The sequence below is a fragment of the Mytilus californianus genome, unplaced genomic scaffold, assembly GCF_021869535.1.
Source record: "Mytilus californianus isolate M0D057914Y unplaced genomic scaffold, xbMytCali1.0.p SCAF_8, whole genome shotgun sequence".
Taxonomy (NCBI): Eukaryota; Metazoa; Mollusca; class Bivalvia; order Mytilida; family Mytilidae; genus Mytilus; species Mytilus californianus.
In genome coordinates, this window is record NW_026262734.1 from 22,043,460 (window position 1) to 22,055,812 (window position 12,353).

Genomic DNA, 12,353 nt, shown 5'->3' on the forward strand with positions numbered 1-12,353 from the left:
GCAATGGCTTACAAGTGACAAATTACTAGTTAAAAGATTTTGGACATACTGAAATATTTGTTTTGACATCTATATATTATTACTATATATATAAGACTATATCTTTATATTTAAAAGTCTTTTGATTTTTTTTTTGTGTCGATTAGTTGCTGTCTCACTGATGTTTATTTTCTCGTCAGCATGTATTGTATATGTTTTGTTATGTCCTCTGGTTGCACTGTTTGAGCTTCAGTATATTCAACTATTCTTGAACTTTTATTAAATGTTTGTCATGCCAAGGAAAATGTTACTACTTTTGCTTAAATCTTTTGTCGTACGTTTATTTGGTATGTATACAGAAACAGATAATTTTATTAACCAATCAATGTGCTCTTTGAAGGGCAGATAATTACAATGTACATGTAATTATTCATAACATAATAAACAAAATTTAATAACACTTTTAGATATTTGGATGATATACTGGCTCTCAATATGTACACTAAAAAGATTTATCCTGCTGAACTGATTTTAAATAAAGCTAATACTAATAATGAACACTGCCCTTTCCTGGATCTTGATATTTATATCTTTAACGGGAAGCTTAATACCAAAATTTACGATAAAAGAGATGATTTTTCATTACCTATTGTTAATTATCCATTTTTAGATGGTGACGTTCCTTTGTCACCATCTTATGGTGTTTATATATCTCAACTTGTTCGATTCGCTCGTGTATGTAACAACGTATTTGATTTTACCGAAAGAAATCTCTGTACTACTGAAAAATTATTACACCAGGGTTTCCGATATCACAAACTAGTCAAAACATTACTAAATTTTATCATCGGTACAAGGACATCATTCGTAAATGTATATCAACATTCACACATCTTATACGTTCAGGTATTTCATATCCAATCTTTTATGGTAATATTCTATACAAAGCACAAAAATGTCGTCATTCACCTCAAAAGCTAACCAAACCATTAAACAGAATTATTCAGAAGAGATATAGTTACGATAATGTTGTCAGGTCATTAAAGATGGCATATTTTGAATTAATATTGATTCACTCATAGGGTCTATGATCGGAAATAAACACATTTATTCTAAAACCAGTTGTTGGTATGATACGGGTTATGTTATTTTATGATGGTATGATACTAAACCCCTAACGGGAGGGATTGTGCTTGATTTTCATATGATGAAGACATAATCTTTCAATCAGTTTAATTGAGGTCTGGAACTGGCATGTCAGTAACTGCTAGTAGTCCTTTGTTAATTTATGTATCATTGTCATTTTGCTTAGTTTCTTCTGTTACCTATTCTGACATCGGACATTGTGGCTTTGGTATAGGACTTCTTTTAAACTGAGTTTTACTGTGCGTATTGCGGTGTGTTTGTTTATTCTACATTGGCTAGAGGTATAAGGGGAGGGTTGAGATCTCACAAAACATGTTTAACCCCGACGCATTTTTGCACCTGTCCAGATTCAGGAGCCTCTTGCCTTTGTTATTCTTGTATGTTTTTTTTTTAATTTTGGTTCATTTATATGTTTCGGAGTTTAGTGTGCCGTCCATTTTCACTGAACTAGTACACATTTTGGTTTAGGGGCCAGCTGAAGCCCGCCTCTGGGTGCTGGATTTTTTTGCTGTGTCGAAGACCCATTGTTGGCCTTGGGCTATTTTCTGCTCTTTGGTCGGGTTGTTGTCTCTTTGATATTCTCCATTTCCATTCTCAATTTTAAACAATAAACTAATAAGACAATAGTGGTTTATTGGGGTAATAATTGTATTGATTGTATAAAAAAACAACTTTAAACTTAATCATAAAAAATAGAGAGAAAAAAGGTCAACATTAATGTATATATATATATATATATATTATTTTTATATTGAGGATATCCAGCTAGATTTCGACAAGGAGAGACAACTCCACCATTCTAATATTGCATATGTGGGTTTGATTTATTGCGCTTCATTTGAACTTTGTTAGATAGTTGTCTCATTGGCAATCATACCATATCTCCTTGTTTTTATATTAGTAATGAATCCCGATTTTCTGTTAGTGTAGATATCATATCTAATACAAGTTTTAAAACATAACTTTCTTCATTTAGTCATTAACAATAAAAATGTATTCTCTGAAGAAACCTTGATAAAAAATTTATATTTATAATTAAGATAATTGATGAATGGCTTTCTACAATTTTCAAGAACAGAGCAAACTAATTAGAAATGCTTCTCATCTTCTACTGTTTCCTTACATAAGTTACATTTTCTGTTTTTAATTTTTAAATGTAGGTTTCTACGTCTCTCTATATTTAGGTTATGATCGCTCAGTCGAAATTTGGCCAAATATTTTCTTTGCTCCTCTGAGCCTATAGTTAAGTAAGCTTCTAGTTCATATGCATATTTAGATTTTTGTATGTTCTTAATTTATTTCTAGCTTTGGCTCTTGTTTTATCGTCATCATTTAGTTCTCTGTGCCAAAGACCTATACATTTTGTTTTTAAACAAGATTTTACTTTATTTATTATATAACTCTGTTTATGTTTTGATATATTTATATATAAGTGTTCTAGATTCAAAAATTGAATATTTTTCTGAATACAATTAACCCATGATTCTTGCTTGGCAGTTGCCATAGCTACTGATTCTTTAAAACAGCTATTAAAATTTTATTATCATCATTACATTGAATTTTGTTCTTTTGAAATCCATTACAAATGTCCTGTAGTCGTAACAAAATTTAATCATACATAAGACATACACGATACAGCAATGGTAAACTTCCAAGTTCCCCCTCAGAACCCCTCATACCATTTCTTAAAGTATTTGGTCCAAATCCAAATTACAATTTGACAGAATTTTAGATTAATGTTCTCTTGGTTTATATTGTCCACATTTATATGATAAATTTTTCAGGGTCATTCATAAATTTCTGAACTTGGAATTCTCCTCATATTTTAGATTCATATAGTAAGACTGGTTTTACTGTATGATTAAATATTTGTATTAATGAAGAGATCTTTGGTTTAAATGGAATTATAACTTTTCGTAATTCATATAATGCTTTTTAGCCTTTATTATGAATATCAAGCTTGGCATATGAAAATGTACATTTTCAATTTCAACGCTATCATATCTGAATAAACTATTTTTCTTGATTCTAACTGAAACTAAAACTTTAGTCTTTGTAGTATTTATTTATAGATGCCATTCTTTGGCATATGATGGCAAATTCTTAATTGAATTTTGCAAGCCATTTTTACTGGTAGATATCAAAACTAAATCATCAACATATAAAAGGCAGTTAATATTAATGTCATGTAATGTAACAGGGTCAAACGAGGAGTCAAAATGTGATGGTAAATCACTGAATTATAAATTAAACAGATTAGGGCTAAAATTGTCTCACTGTCCAACACCAATAGAGGATGAGAAGTTAGTTCTCTAATTTCCTATTTTAACAAATAAATGTATATTACTATACAAAGACTTAATAATATCATGAAACTTGGATCCAACCTCTGCAGTTTCAGCTGTAAATAAACCAGCATGAGATACTGAATCAAAAGCACGTCTGAAGTCAACGAAACATGTGTATAATGACTTCGAATTATTTCGAATAAATTCTAATTTCTAATTCAAACATATGATCTGCAGCTCGGTTACCAGCTTTAAAGTCTATTTTTGAAGTATGTTGTTAGTCTTTTTTTTAAATATTTTATTGAATAATTTACTGACATTGTCACTTATTGTGATTCTCCTATAATTTGAAAGGTCACACACAGAATCCTTTTCATGCAGTGGTGCTACATAACTTTGTAACCAGAATTTAGGATACATTCCTTGTTTCATTAAAAACTTTTGTTATGAAAGGACAAAGTATATACTGTCCATCTTTTATCATATCATTTAATATCTTACTTAAACCACAAGCGTTTCCATATTTTAATGATTTTATTGCAGTCGAAACGTTTGATTTTATAGTCAAGTTCATTAAAAATTTTGTCTTTTTCAATATCATTCAACTTCAATAACAGATTAGTATAATCATACTTTACTTATTCAACTTTTCAAAATGATCTTTCCATTCTGTCACAACAATACTGGGCTCATTTTTGACACAATCTCTATGATTTTTCAATTTGTCCACTAAGTTTCAATATTCTTTTGGATTGTTTCTACACAAATTGTCTAATTTTACTATAAGATCTTTTCTAAAAGATCTTTTGGATTTTTTACTTGTATTCCTATATAATTTTAAACACTTCAAAACATTTCCGCGAGTATAGGGATTACTGGAGCATTTTTTATTTTTTTTACACTTATAATCAAGTTCCAATTTAAATTTCTTTATGTCATCATTGAACCATATTACGTCAATATAAATAATTGAATCATAATAGCCAAATTATATAGAAAAGAATAAACTTTACATCAAGTTTCATTTTCATCTTTACATCGGATTCCAATGAATCCACTGAAATAAAATTGTTAACATCAAGAAAAAAACCCTTCCATGCTTCTTTAATTGAACATCACTCACTTAATGCTGCCAGGGACACTATGTTGTGTTCAATACGAAAATCATATCATTATTTTCTACCTTTGTTAAGTGTCATGTCTAAAAATTCATTATTATTACACAATATCTGGATTTTATCTCAGTAAAACTTATAACGACATTTAAAAGTGTTTTAGTGCTTAAAGCAGGGAACAATAGACAAAGTGGTCAGTTTTGAAAGGAAGACAAAAGTGCTTTAATAACAAAAATATTTGTTTCGAAAAAAATATTTAAAAAAAAATGAGCAATTTTCGCAATCTTCTCTATATATGTATAATGTCTCACCCTGTATGATTATACGTTTATCCTCAAAGTAACTTGATCCTTACAAAGATAAGAATAATATTTCAACTAAGATTCAACTATGAGTTTTATACTTATAGCTTCTTTTTTGCGCTCTGCAGCAGTTTATCTACCTTCCGTTCTTTCAATCTTAGTCACAACTGGACTGTTTTATATAAAACTGCAAACTTTAGGCCTTGTGCTAACAAAAACAGAGTCAGATCGAAGGTACGCATTTGTGTGAGACGTTTTTATTAATTTAAAACAAAACAAAAATAATGTTAAAATAACGAGCATGAAAACTCTGGTAAAGCATAACTCAGAATTGAAATTTTAAAAGAAGAAAAAAATCAGCTGCAGAAAAATCATAATCATTTTTTATAACTAAAGGAAGAAGCCCTGCTTGCGGTTTCCTTCATCCTCTTTATCATTTTACAAGGTACATTTTTCTAATTGAGAGCAGATTGATTGTAATCTATCATATCCTCAGTCAATCAAGCTAAAACAAAATATGGCCTTAGAAAAAAATCATATGAATATATTTTGAATTATATTTTACAATATGAATATGCAAGTAAATAATAAGAACGGAAACAAACCAATAGATTGCTGGAGATTTTATATTTGTTTTGCTCTTGGGTGAATACATTTAGTGACATGAGTACACAGACTCTTCTACCCGTTTCACAAGTATTCCCTATTCCAAACTGAAAGAAAAATTAAAAGAATTGGTCCTGCATTGTTTCATAAAAAAGAATAGCCAAAATAGATACAAGTATCCTGTCTTAGGGAGGTCTACCTCGTATTTTCTAAAAAAAAAATCCTTCTGATACAAACAACAAGTTTTCTGCAACTAACTATATCAAAATCCTTTATTCCTTGATTAACTGCATATTTGTTACGTTTGGAGGACGTGTAATTCAACAAACTATAGGAACCAGTACAGGAGCTTCGTAGAGAGAACGAAAAGAAGCTAGCATGATCTTTTAACTTTATGTTCGCTATATAGATGATGTCTTCTCACTAAATAATTCAAGGTTTGGTGACTATGTCGAACGTATCTTTCTCTACGAACCTAGAATAAAGATACAACATATACAGTTTAGTCTGCCTCATATCTTGACACATCTAGAAATTGAACTGACACTGATGGTCGGATGAGAACAAAATAGATGAGTTCAGCTTCCCAATCGTGATGTTTCCATTTCTATGAAGCAATATTTCAACAGCGCCTGCATACGATATTCCAGAGCTTGCATTTCCTATGATTTCCTTGATCGATTTAAGAAAGAAGCTATTAAACCAAGAGTTCCAAGTAGTGAAGTTGATATCATTCCTTTAAAAATTTAAAGGACACCATTACAAGTTGGTTTACTGTTATGGAATATGTGTTTCAAAAATGACGACAGATACGTTCCAATTGTGAACAAAATCTGCTTACAAAGCTCCAGAGCACCTGACTTCACTCCCTGTGTTTGGTAGGGTTCGTGTTGATGAGTCTTTAATTTTCTGTGTTTTTTGTTGTTCACTGTTGTTTGTTATTTGATTGTTTTTCTTTTTTTCCCATAGCATTGTTAGTTTGTTTTTCGATTGATGAGTGTCCCTTAAGTATCATTCGCCTCTCCTTGATTGCATTTTTAGAAAAATAGGCATTCATGAAATATTAAAATTTGTAATAAGTTGTGTAAAACCTGGTCACAAAAGGATTACTAGGATAGTTAATTTTGTCACTCAGAAGGATCATATAAGTAAAGAAGGATCTAATAATGTGGTTAGCATTACTTAGAGAATAACAATTGGGAATGTTGAGTATCCTTGTTAAAAAGGAAATTGACTTTACAAGACGAATGAATGGCACATGATGCATGTTAGACAGGTTTTGAGGAATTTTGTAATGATGCTTTTTTAATGTATTTTCCAGTAAATAGATTAGTGGACAAAATATCCTTTCATATCAACAGATTTTGAAATTCAAAACGTAAGAGTCTTTTAAATCAGCACATGCTCCAAGAGCATTGAATAATATGAAGTCTCAATGCGAAGCATTGATTTGATTTTTTGTTGTTGTTATTGTCATCATTCCTAACTGAAATCATTATTATGTGATTTGAATTAGATTTGTTAGTATGCTTGTTTAGTCAGTGTTTAAGCATCCATATAAAAATGTGGATTCGATTAGAAATTGAAATCGTGGCAATTATCTTAATGTTATATGTACTAACAATTCAAATGTCAACACCGTTATTCAGAAACCAGTTCAAGATAGCCAGTTGATTATATACTAGTGTTTTTTTTGCTATGATGAAATTTATAATAATGCCATAATGTATGTGTTATGTGGCTTGACGAGTGCTTTAAGTAGATGAATAAAGAGATCAAAAGTCTTAATGAACTTGAAACAGACTCATAACTTCGAAGATGCCATAATTTGTAAGTGTTGTGTGGGTACATTTTGGGTATTTGCATAAATTAATGACACTGATTGTTATACTTAATATACGATAATGTTATGAGGTTGGTCTGCAAGCGCACTAAGATGTTTGATATTTGTTTTTGAATAATAAAAACGAAAAGGGCCTTAGAACCATTTTTTAGAATCTTCTCATACATGTGTAATATAGGACAAATTAGTAAAACCAAAAAATATAAAACGCATTTAACAAAATCTACTATGTTTTCACGCCATAATATGTGTACATTTCATAAAAAAGATACTGTTGGGTTTTATACAATTTTGAATTATAATACCTAAAGCTTCGTGCAAGGCAAATAGCATCAACATGGTTTTTGCAATGGTTGCTATTTGGTTTTTGCAATGGTTAATTGTCTAATTTGTTTTCCTTTGTGAACACTAATTGCTTAATTCATGTTTGGGGAAGTTTATGATAATTGTTGGTAACTCCTTTGACAATGTTTGAAAAGGGGAGTGGTTTATAAACTGTGATATAATTGCAATCTTTTATTAAATAGCGCTTTAAAGCATCAACACAATTTGTTTTGTTTGAAGAATAAAATGTAATAAATGATGAAAAAATAACAAAGCATAAAAGACAGATAGGGAAAATTCCAACCATTAGGGCTAGCTCTACATTATTTCAGGTGTAAGTACGTTCGTCGATTTATTTAACAGAGAATATTCACCATGTGCCATGAAGATCCGTTTCTTAAAGAACAAGATACACAGAAATCGACTAGAATTGGCCTACTATGAAGTTAGTAGAGTAGCCAATAGAAAGAATAACATCTGAACAACCTAACAGAATAACAGATTATACGATATATCAATCCAAATGTACCATTATTGAGTATAGTGGAAGACAAGTTACAAAATCATGACAAAGTAAACGCTCCACAAAATTACTAAGAAAACTACTTGCGGTGCAAATACTAAATTGAATTACAATTGAAGAAGGCAATTGCCCTATGTATTTTTTGGTGTGTATGAGAGAGATAGTCTCAACATACCATCCATCCAGCAAGCGTAAAATGTGTCATCTGCTCAGGAATAGACAATAATTCAAGCGAACTTGAAATAAAAGATACCACAGATACGATTTAGAATGCTACATATCTTAACTTGCATATAGAAATTAACAGAAAGGTCGACAAGAGTAATTTGAGCTTTTAGCTTTCAAATTTTGAATTGTCTTTAGATATGTAGCAACATTCCAGCAGTGCCGGTACACAGGTAAAATAGCTACGGACGCAAAACGTCCGTTTTACGGACGTTTAGTACCACGGACGTAAAACGTCCTTTTTTTCCCATCCGTATAACGTCCGTATTCATCTGTTACACGTCCATCATAAAGATTGTTAAATTACATCTATTTCATGGACTTATGAATAATAGTGACATAGCTCAGTATAACCACTGTACGAAACACAAATATGAGTATACACATAGTATTTAAATTTATGTAATTCTTTCAGACAAAGAGAGAGCCCTGAAATATGTTTAGTTGTGTTTCTTATTCCTCGGTTGTTCCCATGCAACCTTGTCTGGGTAAATACTGTTTGATCTCCTCATCATGGTTTTTAATAATCGATGTGAAGGTATATTACTACAAGAAGGTGTTATGCATATCACCATGATCATCATCTGATCTTAATTTAAAAAATAATTGATATTTTTCACACAGGTGCCCTATTTTGATCACAATGTTTGTTCGTCAACACATCTTTGTCTGACGATACGCCGAGATTGTCTCAGCATCTTTTTAAAGTCTTTAAGCACAGTGTTAGTATCTATAAAAGGAAAGAACCTATTTTTTTTGTGTTAAATTGAGACAGTAATTGTGATAAAAACTCAGTTTTTGTTGAAAACAATCTGTCAGAAGCATCTTCTGGAGCTAATATTTCATTAAAAAAAGTTGAGATATGGGTGCCATATGCTATTCAAAATTGTTTGAATATTAATATGTCAATATTAGTTTTTTCAATAAAAGAAGGGGAGGGAATTTAGTGAAAAATAAGATATTAGTTACAATATTTATTCCAAATTTACAATGGAAAAATTTTTTTTTTTAAGTTGCAGGTAAAAGTACCGTTAAAACTTAATTTCTGTTAAAAATTAAAGGAAAAGTTGAAATATCTTAAATGGTGGTCAGATTTTAAGAAAAATTGATGTATATATGTATTATATGCTATTCAAGAAAGTTTCCAGGTCCGAAAACTTGTTTTGTTTTTGTTTTTAATTAAAGAAGGAGATAAAATTTAATGTTGGCAAATTTATTTATTGTCAAAAATCACCAACTTTGTAGAATGTCTTCTTATGCTAGGATTTAAACTTGAGGCTCTCAAGAGCACGTGTCGCTCACCTTGGTCTATATACTAATTCAACAGTACACTCTCCAACATTGTAGACGAGAATAGAATTAATGACAACAGATCAGTTTTTTTGTTTGTTTTTTTTTTCATCTTATAGTGCTAATCATTGAATTCTGTTTAGTTTCTCTCTATCTTCATGATCTTATTTAGCTTTTGCTCCAAACACAAAAGAGGGTAAAAAAACTCCTATAGAGAGTAACAGTCTACTTATTATATCAGCAGCATTTGACTTGTTAGTAAGTCTTGTCTTGCTTATCATTTATGATTATCTAAGTTTCTATCTATCTATTATAATTTTTATCATATAAGGCAAAACGCAATAAAAATGGTAATAAACGTAATTAGAGGACAATAACTCCAATAAGGAGTCGTCAGACAATTTCCGCCATTTGTCTTAATTAATTGTATATCTTGTCTTGCTGATCATTTTTGTATGTTTAATTTTCTTTCTATCTATTATAAGTTTTTAGATATAAGACAAAAACGCAAAAAAATTGTACCTAATAAGTAGTCAACTGATGATTTCATCCATAGGACTAATTTGTATAACTTGTCCTTCTGATCATTTTTGCAACTTTAAGTATCTCTGAGTCTCTATCTATTTATAGTTTTCAAGATAATAGGCAAAAAAACGAAAAATAGTGGTATTTATTTTCAGTTAAGGGCAATACCTCCTTCAGGAAATCGTCTGACAGTAATGACGTATATGACACATTTTTAAAAGTAGATATGATGATTGTGGCCGAGTTTGGTTAACTGTGGCCCAGTAGTTTCAGAGGAGAAGAGTTTTGTAAAAATTAACTAACGACAGACACCAAATGATGAGAAAAGCTCACTTGTCCCTTTGGGCCAGGTGAGTTAAAAAAGTGATATACACGTGTAATAAATTATTTAAAAGTGATAGAAGGTACAAAAAAAATAATTAAACGAGTGGTATGAACTACCTTTTTGTTGAAAAACCTTAATTCTGGGAATCTTCAGTTTAAGTTAGGATTTCAAATTGATATATAGATATAAGATTATATTCCAAATTGTTACTCAATGTCTAGCAAAGAGTAAAAAGTTAGTTTTCGTGAGAATTTTTTAATATATATATAGGTGTAACTACATTAAAAATGATATATATATAAGTATAACTACATTAAAAATAATATATATAAGTATAACCAAATTCTAAATTGTTTCCTGATGTCAACATTGTGATATAAACTCCTTTCTTGTAAAGAGATGATAAACTTTAAGCAATATCATTCAGTTTTGCATTTCAATGGAAATCGAAAGATTTAATAACTCTGCAGATAACGTAATGATAAAAATATGCATATATGTATTGTTTTCCATATAAGTAGCCCATGTCAACACATCCATTTAACAAAAAAAAGACAATTCAAAAATTTTGAATACACTATGAAATTTACTTAGCAATTTTTATAATACAAAGTCTATCAACAAGATCTTTCTACGGCACTAAGTGAAATTTATTCTCATTTCTCATTAATTAGTCTTTGCTGGCAATGTAATACAAACACTTTTATATTTTTGTATTTTCTTCTTTTGTATGAATCAAAAGGTCAGTTAACCCTTCCACATGTTCATTTCACTGAAACCTAGTAAAAGGTTGTTTGACAATTCTGTCATATTTTATTTTGAGTATTTGTTGTTGACAGCTCGTCTCGATTGCTTCTGTTTAATCTATTGAAACTTGTATAGACTTGTGAGATTTAAGAGATCGGCTTATTGTTTAGACACCTGTCTATTGTCAAAGACCACATATATTGCCCTTTATATGTTGGTTTTTTTGTCATTGGGTTGCTGTCTCAACGATGTATATCCTTCTGTGCGTAATCTAGATATTTACATATACAAGTTACATGTGCATGTAAAACATGCCTTTCAGTTTACTTACAAATGTGATATGTATCAGTATCTTAGCACACTTTACACGTAATTCTTGATTGTACAATATTTACAATATGTGGTACACGTATAAAAATACTCTAAAAAACACTTGTGAGGATCTTGCGATTTACAGACATCGCTCGATGTATACATGACATTTACTTTTGTTGACATTCATAGATACATCATGCAGGCACCTTTACTACAAGACAGCAAACTAGTAACACAAACACGTAAAAGACAAGTTCATGCTATATTTGCAGGGCAGTATACCCTTAATTCATGACGGGATGTCAAAAACATGAACCTTTATTATAAACCAAAGCATGATATTTTCTTTTAAACCATTTTTTCACGTTAATATATCAATTTCTTAATATTAAAGTGAAAGAAATGTAAATATTTTACAAGGATTTTTTAATGAAAATAAAACATGTGATTTTACAGCCGTAATACGGACGTTTTAGAAACGTCCGTAAAACGGATGTTTTAGAACGTCCGTAATACGGAAGATCCGTTTTACGGACGTGGTACTATTTTTCCGTAAAACGTCCGTGGTACGGATGTTTTACGGACGTATTTCATAACGTCCGTAAAACGTCCGTAGCTATTTTACCTGTGTATATGGAGTATATATATCTCCGAATTTGTACTTACCATGATAACACGTCGGGTGCCACACATGGAGCAGGATTTACAGAGCTTACAATCTTGAGCATCTAATGTGACATCGTTTTTTTGTGAGGTTCGTTGTCTATGTAGTGTATCGCCGTTTTTTTTTTTTTTTGTCA